The sequence below is a fragment of the Melanerpes formicivorus genome, unplaced genomic scaffold, assembly GCF_026170545.1.
Source record: "Melanerpes formicivorus ecotype bairdi unplaced genomic scaffold, bMelFor1.0.p_v2 SCAF_40, whole genome shotgun sequence".
NCBI classification, from domain to species: domain Eukaryota; kingdom Metazoa; phylum Chordata; class Aves; order Piciformes; family Picidae; genus Melanerpes; species Melanerpes formicivorus.
Genome location: NW_027142392.1, coordinates 3,105,306 through 3,122,437, shown reverse-complemented (window position 1 = coordinate 3,122,437; position 17,132 = coordinate 3,105,306). Strand labels below are relative to the sequence as shown.

The following is a 17,132-nucleotide window of genomic DNA, read 5'->3' as shown; positions in this document are numbered from 1 at the left end:
CTTAACATTCTGTGATTCTGTAAACTAGGTGGAAAACTGGGAGGATGCTGAGGGGTAAGGAAATGCTTTCTCAATGACCATATACAAACCCACACCCTACTGATCTTATCTTTCATCTGAGACTGATACTGCTGCTTTTTAAGACATGGAAACAACAACTGCATGTTCAAAAAGGTTCCACATCTTTATTTTATACACAGAGGCATCTGACACAGCACATCGTGGATCACGAAGCTCTAAGCAACAGCTTCTGGGAGAGCTACCTGTAACATTGCTGCTACCCACTTGCATTGTTTAGCACTGACACCTTCATAAATTACAGAGGTCTTCACAAAACTGAGCTAGAGCCAAGCTGACCACCACAGGAAACAAAAAGCAGTCCACAATTACCTTGGAGTCTCTGTAGAGCTTGATGTTCAAGTGCTGTGCAGCATTGACAAATGGTTCCTCCTAGGTACAAAAAAGAAAGAGAAAGAAAGCATTAACAATTCTTAATTCAGTTCTGCCACACTATGAGACTACATCAGACAATGCACATTCTTTTAGTTCTTCAAATTTAAAAACATATCCAGAAAAAAAAAAACACCCTTCAGAAAAAGGTTTCCTTCCTTTATTCCTGAGAGGAACTAAACCAGTTTTCAACTCCTTTTTGTATTGTTTTTGTCTGTTTCCTACCTTCTTTCAAAGACCTGATAAAGAAGTTGGGTTGAGAATTGACATCTGTATTTTCATTGGTTTTGTCTGTTTACTACCTTCTTTCAAAGACCTGATAAAGAAGTTAGGTTGAGAATTGACATCTGTATTCCCTCACCTATGTCATGTTGCCAATAATAGGGATTTCATAGACCGAGTCAGGATTGAAGGCTCTTATATGTGAGGTGAGGGAAGTTTATACTCACACAGTGAGAGCTTTTTCTGAGAGATTTCTGCAGCTGCTTGGGTTTTATGACTAGAAACTCATTGTAACTTAGTAATTGTATTGATTTGGTATCTAAAGAAAGAGCATCCAAGGCAGTGATGAGAGATTTACTAGGAACAGGGAGAGGTAAAGAGGTTGCAAACCTTCCATTAGCTTCAGCCTTGCAACACATACTTTGAGTTATAGATAAGGGAGTGGCCACGTGGTTGCAATCAATACTGCAATGCCTGCACGATAAAAATGCTGAACTTCTCAGACTGATTTTCTCTCCATTGCCTAGGCAAAAATTCAAACTCACCCAGTCTGTAAACTGAAAGCACCTTCCTTTCCCTGGAGGTTTATTTCAGATTTAAAAGGTCATACAGGGAACCGGCTTGCTATAGTGGTGGAACACTAAACAGTATCACAGTATCACAGTATAACTAAGGTTGGAAGAGACCTCGAGGATCATTGAGTCCAACCTATCAACACAGACCTCATGACTAGACCATGGCACCAAGTGCCACGTCCAATCCCCTCTTGAACGCCTCCAGGGACGATGACTGCACCACCTCCCTGGGCAGCCTGTTCCAATGACAAACGACTTGCTCGGTGAAGAACTTCCTCCTCACCTCGAGTCTAAACCTCCCCTGGCGCAGCTTGAGACTGTGTCCTCTTGTTCTGGTGCTGGTTGCCTGGGAGAAGAGACCAACCCCTTCCCAGCTACAACCACCTTTCAGGTAGTTGTAGAGCACAATGAGGTCACCCCTGAGCCTCCTCTTCTCCAGGCTAAACAATCCCAGCTCCCTCAACCTCTCCTCATAGGGCTTGTGCTCAAGGCCTCTCCCCAGCCTTGTTGCCCTTCTCTGGACATGTTCAAGTGTTTTGATGTCCTTCTTAAACTGAGGAGCCCAGAACTGGACACAGTACTCGAGGTGCAGCCTAACCAGTGCAGAGTACAGGGGCACAATGACCTCCCTGCTCCTGCTGGCCACACCATTCCTAATGCAGGCCAGGATGCCATTGGCTCTCTTGGCCACCTGTCAGGTGGCCAAAGTCAGGGCATAGCTACAGCAAGTGGTTGTGAGAACTTATTTAAAGGGTTTCCCAAATTAATTTAGTTAAAACTACTGCCCAACATTTCAAATAAATTAGGCTGTACAGTGCTAACTAAGATTAGGAAATCTAATTACTGCCAAAGTAAGCAGAAATAGAGACGAGAGGGACTATTTCTGAAAGGAATATGCCATTTCTTCCACACCATTAATTTTCAGAAGGGACTCAAGTCTCTTAAAGCAGCTTAAGAAACCAGGGATACTGTCAGGCTATCCACTTGTTCAGACCGCTGAAGGGTACACTGATTCAATTAGTTTCTTCTGATGGAACCCCAAATTAAAATGGGCATAAGCACACATCACAGCTCAAACTTTTTTGCACTAAGACAGAAATAATTTCTTTCTGGTTTGTTTTGTTTTTTGTAGGCATTAACCGGTTGCTTTGCTCCTGCAGCCACCCTCCCCACCCCCACCCCACCCCCCCTTACTGGTGTAGTCTACTAAAAATAAAGCAGTGCAAGCTCCTGGAGAACTGTTGCTTAGCTACATTCTCAATTATCACAATGCTGGCCTTACTCATTCAGTGTCAAGGTCAAAGCAATTGTTTCTGTACTTTAATGATGAAGTATCCTGTTTATAAAAATCTTATCTGTTTCCTACTTGGTAGAATATTGCACATTTCAGTCAATCATTGCTGGCTAGTCCTCCAGAGAGACCAAGTGAGAGAAGACAAGTGGCAGAGCTAATTTGTGCCCTTGACGGAGAGCTTTTTTCCCCCAACCCCACCCAGAATGCCAACTGCCTCACGCTGACACACAGACAACCAATTAAACCAGCAGTTTTTCCCTGTGCTGCAGCCAGGCAAGAATGGCAGAAATGCAGGAGTTGTATATTTAATCTCCTTCCTCCCCCGCGTCCGATGACAAGCTTCAGGAGGCAATTTTTAATCAGCCTGCACCTCCAAGCCGGTGTGGTGGGAAAGCTAAAGCAGGGAAGGAATTTCCCCAACAGTTTTAAGCAGCAAGTTTTCAGTTCCTCTTTGCCTTTGAGGGCAGGTGTTCGACTGCAAAGGCGGCGCTTCTCCCCAGGCTAGTCGGGGCTGCTGAATATTTCATAGCCCCTGAGAAACGCAGCTGTAATCAACTCGCAAATAATGAAATGGGCAGCAATAGCAGAGCAGAGGCAAAGTGTGCCATTAGAAAGCATTAGTGCTTTGGCTGCTGCTGTAACAATTTATCAGGTTATTTGATCAAATAATAACGCTATCAACTATGAAACCAAAAAGGCATGCCAATAAAAAAACGAACCGGAGCGTGTCTCAGGTGGCCAACGTGAACAGCAAAGAAGACAAAAATCAGAAGGAGTGCCAAAGGAATCACATTCAAGACCAAAACACCATCAACTGTATTAATCACATGCCAATTAGGCACAGCCAGGCTAGGACGTGAACGGAAAAGTAAGTTTAGGAAATTTACTTAAGGCAGGAAAAGTTTGGTAAATATTAAAACAAACCAAGCAGTTGAGAAGCTGTAAACATGTTCGTTTCAATCCAAGTCTGTACAGCAACCCAGCTGCTGTCCTGAGTTGTTTGTATCAGGATCTTGAGGTTTGAGGTGGGGAACCTCAGATGTTTACAGTGTCCTCTTTGTATTGTTTGGTGCCGGCAAGCACCACAAGACAGCGAAAGACCAAGAGTGAGGTCACTATAATGGCATTTCCTGAAGCTATGACATGAGCTATGATTAAGAACTTCATGTTGAAAACCAAGAGAGGGCTGGAGCACCTCTCCTATGAGGACAGACTGAAGGAGTTGGGGCTGTTCAGTCTGGAGAAAAGAAGGCTCCGAGGTGACCTAATTGTGGCCTTCCAGTATCTGAAGGGGGCCTACAGGAAGGCTGGGGAAGGACTTCTCAGGATCTCAGGTAGTGACAGGACTAGGGGGAATGGAATGAAGCTGGAGGTGGGGAGATTCAGGCTAGATGTGAGGAGGAGATTCTTCACCATGAGAGTGGTGAAACCCTGGAATGGGTTGTCCAGGGAGGTGGTTGAGGCCCCATCCCTGGAGGTGTTTAAGAGCAGGCTGGATGAGGCTCTGGCCAGGCTGATCTAGTGTGGGGTGTCCCTGCCCATGGCAGGGGGCTTGGAACTAGATGATCCGTGTGGTCCCTTCCAACCCTGAATGAAACTATGAAACTATGAAATTAAACAGGTAGTGACTGGACACACAGCAAGATGTACCTGTGAATGGCACAGGGAAATTCCACAGAAAGTACTTCTTCACCACACTTCAGAAACCCTGCCCAGAAACCTGACTGGTCCTGATCTGCTCCAGGTTTCTGAGGAACAAAGCACCTACTGCTTGTACAAACAGAAGTTAAGGCCACAGATGAGGTGACAGTAGTTATGTGGTATAAGGGGTCAAGTTCAGGCAAAACAACTCATATGGATGGACAGTGAGACACCCTACATGAGTATTCCTGTCAACAAAGATGAGCTCTACACATCTTTATGGATGGGGATATGACTGAGACCACTAATTCTCTACCCTGAGTGTGAGTGGTGACTGAGGCAAATTTGGTTTCACATGCATGGATTTTGTTAACCTCATAGCCTGCTGTGTATCACTAGCACAAAGGGATTCCACTGCACAGTGAGTGTCCAGACTGTAAAATATTATGGAATGGAGTGGAACAGAACAGTTCCTCAAAAAGGGACCTACAATGGTCACCTAGCCTAACTGCCTGGTTAATTCAGGGCTCACCATGTTAAAGCATAGTATTAAGGGCATCGTCCAAATGCCTGACAGGCTTGGGGAATCAACTACCCCTCTAAGAAGCCAATTCCAGCTTTTGATCAACCTCTCTGTAAAGAAATGCTTCTTAACATCAAGTCTGAACCTCCTCTGACACAGCTTTGAACAATTCCCACATACACTATTATTGCATATCAGGAGGAAGAGCTCAGCACCTCCATTTCCCCTCCTCAGGAAGCTGCAGAGAGCAATAAGGTCACCCTTCAGCCTCGTTTTTCTCCAAGCTAGACAAGGCAAGAGTCCTTAACAGCCCTGTCACCAGCAAACATCTGATGAAAACAGCTGTATTTCAAGTGACTTTGCAAGACGTGCAACTGTGGGAAAGCAGATGAGAAGCACAGGCTGAAGAATGAATGTTGTGCTCTATTCCTGTTTCTTAGAGAAGCAATTCCCAGAAGTGGCATGCAGAAAGTGCACCCTCCTCCTATGGACCAGAAAATGCCTCAGTGCAGAACGGGGTAGAGAATGTCTTTCCCAGCACACACCTCCCCAGGCACCAGAGGAAACCCTGCTGAACCACAGCTCCCATGACTGCACCGTCCTTTCTCAGCCTGCCTCCAAGCAGGCTTCCCCAAGCCTTCTGACAGGTACACAGAAGTAACACCCAAATGGAAGGCAGTTTACAGAAGGTTAGCCCATTAGTTAACTCCTGGTACTCACAGGAATAAGATGAACCCTAGAAATTAAAGGCCTGGATGCAGGGCTGCATGGTAGGTTCACGTGCTATGCTGCAGGCTGCAATGAGGAGCTGGAGAGAAGCACAGGGTTGCTCAGTGGGATACTGCAGACGTGTGAAAGCACAAAGGCAACAGAAGGAGGGAATAAAAATTGTTATGCTCTGTGACAAAGAAACTCTATATTCAGGAAGCACTTCAATTAATGTCAGCCTAATATGTTTCAAAAAGAAATTCATAGGAACTCCAAGCAGACTGTAAAAGAAAAATGAATGGAATTGATACTCAGTCCCTTTGTGCTTGCTAATGTTCTCTGCGTGGATATTCTCTATTTTCATTTCGCTCCTCACCAGCAAGACATACAGAGAGTGGATAGATTCAACACTGCCAAAGAAAATCTGGTGTACACATGTTCAGTGCAGCAGGGGGAAATGAGCTCTCTCTAACAACCCAGAAACATCACCTGTCACTCTGGAAGAGAAGGGTGTCTCAGGGTGATACTGCACTGGAGTAATTCCCATGCTTTGATAATCAAAGGACTCCTCCTAGTGTTATCTTCCATCTGCCAGAGAAGAGATCACACAGATAGACCTTCCAGCCAGATGGAGTCACCAAAAATTCTCTTCATCTATCAGAAAGCTCAGACATAACTGAGATGAACTCATTCATATTCTCCTGCTCTCCCTCCTGCAAATACCCAAAGATAAATTACTCAGACAAACTCAGATTTAGACTTTAAATGTCACGGGCAAATCTTATGCAGCTCATTTTTCCTTTCACTTCTTTTTCCCCCTCACCATAAAAGAATTATTCTTATTAACTCACCGGGGATCATGTCTCCCTTTTACTATCTGGGAAAAAGTATGACATGACAGACAGATCTTGTACAATACAAGGCTGGTGGAGCTGCTGAGTTTATCCATTAAAAATCCCCAAATCTATTTCAACTATTGTGAATTCTCTGCAGTATCATCAACCCCCTTCTGGATATCAGCATCCCGATCTGATCCTTCTGTTAAATGGGAAGCCTACAGTGATAAAGGCTCCTGTAATTTGTGAAGTGTCATAGAATCACAGAGTGGTTTGGGTTGGAAAGGACCTTAAAGATCATCTAGTTCCAACCCTCCTGCCCTGGGCAAGGACACCTTCCAATAGAATAGAATAGAATAGAATAGAATAGAATAGGAATAGGAATAGGATTAGGAATAGGAATAGGAATAGGAATAGGAATAGGATTAACCAGGTTGGAAGAGACCTTGGAGATTGGACGTGGCACTTGGTGCCATGGTCTAGTCATGAGGTCTGTGTTGATAGGTTGGACTCGATGATCCTCGTGGTCTCTTCCAACCTTAGTTATACTGTGATACTGAGATCATTGAGTCCAACCTATCATCCAACACTATCTAATCAACTAAACCATGGCACCAAGCACCCCATCCAGTCTCTTCCTAAACACCTCCAGTGATGGTGACTCCACCACCTCCCTGGGCAGCCCATTCCAACGGTCAGTCACTCTTTCTATGAAGAACTTCTTCCTAACTACACCAGGTTGCTCAAGGCCTCATCCAACCTGGCCTTGAACAGCTCCAGCTGGGCAACCTGTTGCAGTGTCTTTTATTTTTTCTGATGCAGATATACAGAACAAGTCTTGCAGCAAGGATGATTAGGAGATATGGACATAATAATTTATATACACACACGTGCAATCCTACCATCAACAGACTCTCAAACAATGTCCAACTCCAGAGGGAGGCTCCCACTCCCCAGCTGACTCTTACAGGTCACCAATGAAGACATCACTTCACTGCCCATTGGACAACTGACTCTGCTAGGAGCCTTGTAAAATCTGCAGAAACATGTTAAGTCTTCCCAAGACTGTGTATTTGCTGGCATGCTGAAAATAAAGACTTGGAAAACTGTAATGGCATTTCCTGAAGGTAAGTACCAGAGTTGGGGCTGGCAGCAGGGCTGCTTATTACAGTTGTCTGGCACTTCCCCTTTCCCAGAGCCACTTTCAACTGCTAAAGAATGCAGCTTCTAACTTAATGTCATTTTGGGTATCTCCTTTACAACAATGATGCTGAAAATAAAGCCAAAAGAAAGTACTTTTCACTGTTCAAGTTATAAGGTCTTGGCATCCTTTTTCTTTGAGAAGCTCCAGCATCTCTGCTCTTTGAAGGAGGATTTGACATGACCTTACGTGTAGGAGATGCTTTTTACTGCCTTCTGAAATGAGAAGGGCGTAATCCTGTGAAAACAACGAGAGGAGAGTAAGGAAAAGAGGGAGAAATTGGGCTGAGGGATACATAGGGAAGATGATAGATGAGCATAGGTAAGGAAATTTGTCTGGGGAGCCAGAGATAAAAGTAGGGTGAAGGAGGAAAAGACAGTAGTGAGAAGGGAGGGAGAGTGAGTCAGTCACTCTAAGCAAAAGCTAAGGAGAAAAAATTGTGTGAAAAAGGAGAGTGATATCAGGAAGTATTTGAATGAGAACAGGTTGAGCTGGGACCCATCCAGCATTTCAGATGGTACAAGGAGAAACAGGCACTGGCTTGGTGCAGACAGGAGGACAGAGAGCTGAGGCTGCAGTAACAGTGACCCAAAGGTTACATAGGAGGTTGGCAACAACAAGGAGTCAAGTGAAAGACAGGGAAGCAATGTTAAGTCCATTAGGGCAAAAAGAGAAAATGGACAGATGGCTCATACAGGAAAAGTGGCTGTGGAGGGAAATACAGTTAGGAGAGCTGTAAAAGTGAGGAAAAAGAGGCAGGAATAAAGTTTAGGAAAAGACAAATATAGGAGAAGAAAGAAACAGGTCTAGGCAAAAGAAGGTCAGGAGCAACCACCTTTCAGCAGAACTACACCGAAGAATCTGTAGCACTAAAGTATATTCCCCTGAAGAGCAAAGTCCACAAAGAAGTGTGGGTATATAGCCTCTGTAAAATAGACACTCTGGGGGCAACTGGACTAGAACAGATCTTTTGTTTTATCTCATTTCTCAGCTCTGCTGGCACCAAGAGCACAAAGCACCAGAGTAATAAAATGGACTGATATTACAGGACAGTTCTTTCCAGCCATGAAACAATGATGCTCTGTGCCTGCTAGGGATGGGATACCAATGTATGTGAGCTGTGGATTTTGTTCAAACCATCTTCTTTAGACGTGTCAACAGCTTGAGACTCTGCCACAGAGAGTCCTTACTCCCTGTGGATAACCAGACTGACCTGCTCTGTAATCTCTCACTGCTCAGCATCTGCTGGAGGCTGTGAGGCGGCAGCAAGAGCACTGTGGGGTGTTGATGTCTCTCATCCTTGCACTGTCCCCAGCACAGCTGGTGCTTTCCAGGTACAAACATGGGAGAGGAATAAATGACCCTCCACCTGTGCTGGACAGGACAGGAACAATCACTGGAAGTGTTTAAGAAGAGACTGGATGAGGCACTTGGTGCCATGGTTTAGTTGGTTAGATGGTGATGGGTGATAGGTTGGACTTGATGATCTCAAAGGTCTTTTCCAATCTGGTTAACTCTATCCTATCCTATCCTATCCTATCCTATCCTATCCTATCCTATCCTATCCTATCCTATCCTATCCTATCCTATCCTATCCTAACAACACCAGCACACTGCACAAGAAGCAAGCAAGATGGGTGGCCAGATCTTTTTCATGCTTGTGAATGAAGAAGAAAATATAGTCAGCTAGGCAAACAAAGATCTGAAATCTTCTCAAACTACTCAAGTGCTCTTGTCACTAGACCCCTCCTCAGGTTTCTCAAGGCAAGTACAGCACAGGGGTGTGGAGCTCCCTTTGAATCCAAAAGGCAGGCTCTATTCCTGCAAAACCCACATTGCAGGGGAGAAAAAGACAGAAGAAGGGGGACACCTGACTTAGTCTTACCCTAATGGGTCACATGCACCATACATCCAGATGCAAATGCTTCTGGGTCCACCAGTTGAAGTGTGCCCTTAATTATTTCCATGGTAACTGGCAGGTACACAACCATCTTCCCTTCATGCTGTATTCTCTTTGTGCATTTTAATTCATGGAACTGGCACACAGAGCCCAGGAAAAATGACTGTGGGATTTATTTCCTTATTGAAAACACTGCAGAAGTGGTGCTGGCTGGTGGCTGCTGCCATGCATCAGGATGAAATACTGCGCTGAAAACCTTTCCCATGACCCAGTACAGAAGTAGTTTGTAAAGCAACTCAGCAATACACTTGGATGTCAACAACAGCCTCTCAGCTACTGGGAAATAAGTGGGTGGGTGGGGACTTTGCTGTTGCCTGATGCAGATGTTCCACCAAAGTCTCATTTCAAATAACCAGTTCAGTGGAAGATCTGATGTAGGGGGATGATAGGAAAGGCAACAGAATGAGCAGCATTAATCCAAAACCATAAGAGCTGATTTCCTAGTCTTCCACCTACCTGTGAACTGGAGGTTCTGTGCCCAAATCACCCTTACAGTCACAGGGAACAGGTTTTTTTTCAGTCCTAGAGAAGTCCAACTGTTACAGCTACTGAAACAAGGTGTGCAGCAAGAGTTTAATCAGCTTGAAAGAAGCTCAGGAGACCTTGAGCCACACCTCATAATCAGAACACTGACCAGTATGAAACACACATGTTCAATAGCAATATCTAATACATGAATTTTCAGAATGAGCTTGTAAAAGCTTTCTCCCAGCATTTGCCTATGTCCTGCAAATTATTTTCCAACCACATGCAGTCTGATTCACAGCTCCTCAGAAAGACAAAGAGTTGAGGTTACTGACTCCTATCTCCAGAGGCCTTTCTGTAGCCACATCTAGTAAACTCATGTCACTCCTTGCCTTGAGGCTGCACTGCTTACTTCTGAAACACAAAAACTGGTTTCCAGGGCTCTGGTAATTTTGGGGATGCTTTATATTTACTAGATCAGATGATTTCCTGCAGATTCAGCAATATTGTTGCTACAGCTTCTGACACTTTTTGCCTTTTTTATTTTCCACCTCAGACTGCTTCTTTGCCTACACAGTCCTAATGTATTGGTAGTAAGTATGAACTACTAAAGGTCTCCATGCTCCTCTGTAGTAATCTCCCATAGTGACTGCAGTTTAGAAGGAAATAAGTACAGGAAAGAACTCTCTTCATCTCAGAGGGATTCATGGACTGCAGTTTATTCCTTTAAAAGTGAGGTACAGCAACATCACAGAATCACAGAATGTTAGGGGCTGGAAGGGGCCTGGAAAGGTCATCCAGTCCAACCCCCCTGCCAGAGCAGGATCACCTACACCACATTACAGAGGAACGCATTCAGGCAAGTTTTGACTATCTCCAGAGAGGGAGAGTCCACAGTCCCCCTGGGCATCCTGTTCCAGGGCTCTGTCACCCTCACAGGGAAAAAGTTTTCCTCATATTTACATGAAACTTCCTATGCCTCAACTTCTACCCATTGCCTCTTGTCCTCTCATTGGGCACCACTGAGCAGAGCCTGGGTCCATCCTCTTGGCACTCACCCTTTACATAGCTATAAACATTGATGAGGTCACCTCTCAGTCTCCTCTTCTGTAAGCTAAAGAGCCTCAGCTCCCTCAGTCACTCCTCCTAAGGAAGATGTTCCATTCCCTTAACCATCCTCGTGGCTCTGCGCTGGGCTCTTTCAAGACACAATTAATACAATGGCTTGGCCAGCCACAGCAGCCAAAGCACTCTCCTCCTGATCAGGCTAAACCTAGCTGCAAGGCAGCCAGGGTGTGTGATGTATTTAAAGAATACAGCCCAAACACGTTTCTCTTTACCTCCCTGCTAATGGCCCAGCACTAGGCTGCCTGTGGAGCAGAGAGCACAGCAGATGATGGTGGCGTGCTAGGATCTCAGCAGCCTGGCCTTTCATCAGGCAGCACAGTTAACAGCCAGCTCCAAAAAGGCATCTCGCTAAGCAAATACCTCAGGTCTCAGCCCACGGAGAGCTGGCTTCAGGAAATCTGCAGACAAAGCTGAAAAATGGAGCCATTTAAAAGGAGCAAAATTGGACAGTAAGAGCATTTACCTTTTATCTGAAAATGATTCATGAGATACACCTACAAAGCGTCAGACAGCAGCAAAGCAGTTCATTGACTATTGATAACCCAGCACTCCCAAGCCATCAATAGCCACTTGAGCACACCTGAAGCAAGTTTAGCTTCATCTTGATTATTTTCTGTATTGAAAGGGCAGGGACATATTCACAGATATTTACACAATGGCGAGAGAGCACAGTATTGTATGTTTTAATACACTACCAAAGCAGAATCTCGTTCAGACACTACTAGTGTATAATTTGTGTCTCTCTGCAAGCTGGAAGGCAATCATTAGCACGTTGGATCTGGCAAGTTCGTATTATCTATCTGGTAATTACAGAAAGATGGAGAAGCCTCCAAAAAAAATATACCCTCCAACTTCTGAATTTACTACACACCTGATCAAAAATACTATCACCACTGCCTGAATTAGCAGATCTTTCCCATAAATCGTTATTCAGAGCACATTAACGTTGGTATAAAAAGCATTAAAATGATTATTAGAGGCCGTACTGACTACATTTTATCTTCCCTTCCAACTTCAGAAATATAAAGCTGTGCAACAACAGCCTGAAAACATTTCAATTTTTTTTTTGACAGTGATGATGAGCTGGGCTACATGGTCATTTGTTAGGCATTACTAGCCCAAATGAACGCTGCAATCCAGCTCTAGGCTTTCAAAATGCGTATGCCATTATGCTATTCATACTGTGGCACTGTCACTGTGCTTAAATACACACCAGAAGATAATCCCTTCCTCCAGAGACTGTTGGAGAAAAGGACAGAAAGATGAGAGCTGAGGGAGTGGTGAGGGCATACATATGCATATATATATATATATATACAAACACACACACATATACACACACCCTGTAACTGGGAGGACTGGCCTGTGTCTCCTTATCTCATTTATTCATGCTTCAGGTAAAGGGGAGACAAGGAGGTGCAAGCAAGATTGCAGGAGCTGGGAGAAGATGGCTACAAAAGGAGCTGAAAGAATAGAAAGAGAAATCAAACAGAGTAATGGAAGTGAGGCCAGCAATGAGGTTCACGAAGGAAGAGGTTCAGCCAAAAAAACACTTGAGAGGATAAACCCCACAAACACAAGGCTAAGACCACTGGGAAGAGAGGGGTGGAGGAAAGGTTTGTGAGGTGCTTTGGTTACTCTGTCCTCAGGGAGGGGCCTCACACACCCCAGCATCTCACAGCCCCCCAGCAAGCCCCAGCACAGCTTGAATGACACCAACCAAAACAGCAGGGCCCCTTATCTCCCTGGCTTATGCACCATTTTAATTAGGTTGGGTGTCCCAGCCCTGGGCAGGTTGCGTCTGACTCAGGACCAGTGCAGATAACCAGTGTGTCCCCAGGGAGCCTCCTTCAGCCCCTGGCTCCTACCCTGGCCCCTGCCTGAGCTGCAGCACTGCCTACCCCCAACCCAGCCCTTGTCTGCTGTGGGTTTTCAAAGGAGCCTTAAGAGAAGGCAAGGCTACGAAGACTGCAATGAAAGCACAGCAGCACACGCATCCCGCTCCTCGCTAATTCCCAAAACCACAGCAAGAAACAAATAGATTCAATTACTGAGGTAGCTGCTAGCCCAGTTCAGGGGATTGGTACAGATGTTATAACAAGGTGCTGGAGCCGCAGCCCGCTCCCATTTACATGAGGAAATCATTTTATGCAAATCTCTTCTCCGGGAGTGAAGACCGCGCGGGAGAGGAGAAACGGTGCTGTATGGAGATTGGCCATGCATGGCAGATGGGCAATTTAAGGTAAATCATACAGTTCAGTTATACAAGACATATAACCCGGGGAGAAAGTGTGTAGCTTCAAAGTCATAAATTATTTATAAATAATGCAACCTTCTCATGAAATATCCAAGAGGCCAAGCACCCACTTTCCCCATTATTTTTCTCCACTTTCACAAACCAGAGGGAAGCTGAAGATGAGTGTCTCATCAAGAATGAGCTGGTTTGCTGGGATGGACTTAGATGGCGAAGTTAGTTACAGACTCACAGGTAGGATGGCAGGAACTGAAGGCAGCAAGACTGCTGTGCCCACCCAGAAAAGCAGTAGAAGTCAAAAGGAGGGAGCTGGAATAGGCTGAGGAAAGAAACCACCCCCCTGGGAGCTCACACCCTACCAGCACGGCAACTGCCAGCCTGTTGAAAACCACCACATACTATCTGCCAAAAATGTCAGGGTTTTTTAAGGTGAAATCCAGTGCCCAGATTCACAAACCACAGCTGCGGCATCCATGCACATGGTGGTGTTCTGTCAGCAGCCTCTTCAGCATAGCACTGCCTATGCTCTGCACAACACACAGTGACACCTCCATAATCAATTCTCCAGCTTCTTCCAGCACTTCTCTTCTCAGCAGTGCAACACTTTGTTACCCAACACAGCAGATGTCCAAATTCCCCTGTAATAACCAGTTCAACTAGCTTCTCCTTTTTCTGATCCTACCCAGTGACCCTGTGTGCCCACCAGTGCTCTTACAGGTATCTACCTTTTGAGAGATACATACACAGCTCATCAGTTACTTTGATGCTGCAGACTCTTTACTCTTCAAAGCCCTTTTCAGCTCTTCATGCTCAGTTTGCATTCAATTCAACACAGCCTGGCTGGATATTTTTGTGGGAATCATTAGGGGCAGGTATCTATACGCTTGAGGATATCTTTCCAGTCTAACTCCTAACGTTTGAGCTTTCAGCAGAACGCTGTTTCTGCTTGCTTACATACAGATGCCTTATGTGACTTTCAGGGTGTCCTGTGGGAAGGACCCCATGCTGGAGCAGAGGAGTGTGACAAATCCTCCATCTGAGGAGGAAGGAGCAGCAGAGATGTGTGATGAAGTGACCATAGGTCCCATTTCTGGTCCTGCTGCACTGCTGTGGGGTAGGAGACAGAGAGAATGGGAGTGAAGTTGAGCCTGGGAAAGGGGGGGGGAGGGTGTCAAGATTTTTTTTCTCATTATTCTACTGTGATTTGATTGATAATAAATTGAAGTAATTTTCCTAAGTCGAGTCTGTTTTGCCCATGATGGCAAATGGTGACTGACTGATCTTCCCTGTCCTTATCTCAGCCCACAAGCCTTTCATTACAATTTTTCTCCGCTGTCCAGCTGAGGAAGGGCTGATAGCAGCTTTGGTGGGTACCTGACGCCCGTCCAGGCTCAACCTCCCCCAAGGGGTTTGTAGGTATAATCCCTCTTAAGCCACAGTGGGGTATGAACATGCAATTTCCAAAGTGATTTAAAGACAAAAATAAATCCACATTTCCAGTTATCATGGAAATCCCAATAGCTATGGCTCATGTACACTGTGGTCTGTTGACCTTTGCAACCCTTTGCAACAAGAACAAGGTTTGTTTCTGCAGATACCAAACCCAAAGAAGAAGATCTCTTATCTGGAGGAAGGAACCTCTCTCTGTTAAACTTGGTCCTACTCAATTCTACATCTACTTCCCAGCTCAGCTTTTAAAAGAAGAAGCTTTCACCCATTTTGCAGCTCATTAAAGCCTTAGCCAGTCTATCACATAGACAGCTGTTTCTCTTTTGAAGTCTCTGGTATTACAAGTATATTCAAAACTTAAATGGTACCTAAGCTATCCTGCATGCCTTTAGCTGGGAAGATCCTGTGTAAAGGCTCAGATTTCATCTTCTCTTAAAAGGAGGGAATGCTCCTCCTCTGGGAAAATCAAACAAGTTACATTAAGGCTGCTCCTCTTTTGCCTCAAAAAACTTGATCCTTGACCTGGAAGGCCTCCTACAGTCTCCAAGGACTGCACTAGAGTAACAGTATTTACACTTCGAGGGCAGGACCAGTATATATTGGAACAGGCTCTTTGTGAATTTTAAACCCCATGAATTGAGATGAAAAAGGCTCCAGACCTTATTTTGCAAACAGAGAGAGGGGATAAAACCAAACTGAACATCAACAGCCAAAGGCCAACTCTACTGCTGCTGTCCTGTTGACAAAGATTAAAGCTATGCCTGTAATTAATCCAAAATTAACTTGCAAGCCCAAATGAGGAGGCTAAGGTCACTGATAACAGCTCCACTGCTCCTGAGTGCATGAAAAGCAGCACATTTGGTGGGGCTGTTAACTTGCCAGGGGAAGGAACCAGGCAGCAGCACGCCGTACCGCTGTGGTTCACAACAAAAGCCCTTGCTCTGGGTTTGCATGATAAAAGTCTCCAGCCTTGAGTCTTGGATATGATACCACTTAAGGCTAAGCTCAGCACCTGATCTGCTGTTCCATGGAGGTAACATGGGACATGATGCTAGCTACAAATGGCTAGAAATGGAGCTGGTTAGAACTGGGCTTTAAAGGAAAGGAAACACATAGAAGAAACCAAGGGGGTTGCACAGGCTCAAGTTGCTGCAAGAAATGAGATTGCCCCTTATTTTTCACAAAGGTGGTTAGAACAGAGATGATGTAACTGCTCTTTTGCACACATCCTGCAGAAACAGGAAGTAATGGCAGGTACTGTGTACAAGCCAGGAAGCACAGATGAGATCTTCTGTATTAAAAACTGCAGGTGAAAGAGTGGGAGCAAACTGAGAAGCAGACATAAGCTACCAAAAATATGTTGCTATCCTTTCTATATTTTTTTTCTTCAGTGAGAAGGGGCATTTTTCAAATTTTTAAAGAAGTGAAAGAATAGAATAGAATAGAATAGAATAGAATAGAATAGAATAGAATAGAATAGAACAGAACCAGTTGGAAGAGACCTTCAAGATTATCGTGTCCAACCCATCATCCAACACCACCTAATCAACCAAACCATGCAACCAAGCACCCTATCAAGTCTCCTCCTAAACACCTCCAATGATGGTGACTCCACCACCTCCCCAGGCAGCACATTCCAATGGACAATCACTCTCTCTGTGAGGAATTTCTTCCTAACATCCAGTCTGAACCTCCCTAGGTGCAGCTTGAGACTGTGTCTTCTTCTGGTGCTGGCTGCTTGGGAGAAGAGACCAACCCCCACCTGGCTACAACCTCCCTTCAGGTAGTTGTAGACAGCAATAATGTCTGCTCTGAGCCTCCTCTTCTTTAGCCTAATCAACCCCAGCTCCCTCAGCCTCTCTTCACAGGGCTTGTGTTCCAAATCCTCACCAAAAGGTCCACTAGAGAGGATCACGCACCAGAGTGTGAAAAAGGCAAGCTGAAGTGTGGAGTGCTTGCTTCCAGCCACAGCACTCCTGTACTCCTAAACTTAAAATACCAGCTGCAGGAAGAGAAAGCAGCACTGCACTTCTCCCTGCCACCGAAATTTCACTCTTTAGCATATGACTGTCTCAAGAACACTAATTTTTTTGTGTGTGTGAACTTGCTCTAACCTGCCTAAAATCAACCTGATCTAGACACAGAGCCCAGACACTGAAGGGTTAATAAATTCGGGTAGTTAGGTGTTTTAAAGCTATAAATCTCTCAGCTCTGGTCATTTACCTACAGCAATCTTCCCACTTATTTTTTCTGAGTTCAATCTTTCTAAGTGCCAGCTGCTGATGAACTGCAGGGAGCATGATTTGTATTAAATGATGAACACTAACATTTCTGAGTTACACTTCAGAAAGTCGATTACTACCTATTGACAGATGGGTTAAGCACAAAAATTCCCAAGGGTTTTTAGAGCTGTTTTATTTCCCATT

General features: G+C 44.9%; 1 protein-coding gene across 4 annotated transcripts in view; it reads right to left on the bottom strand.

Moving 5' to 3' along the window:
• The window catches only part of PAG1 (phosphoprotein membrane anchor with glycosphingolipid microdomains 1), a 123,637-nt gene that overhangs the window by 93,804 nt on the left and 12,701 nt on the right, over positions 1–17,132 (bottom strand). For all 4 annotated transcript variants that reach the window (XM_068158566.1, XM_068158561.1, XM_068158567.1 and 1 more), the window contains exon 2: positions 391–450. The gene's annotated coding sequence lies outside the window, so the exon portion shown is untranslated. The remainder of the gene's footprint in view (positions 1–390; positions 451–17,132) is intronic.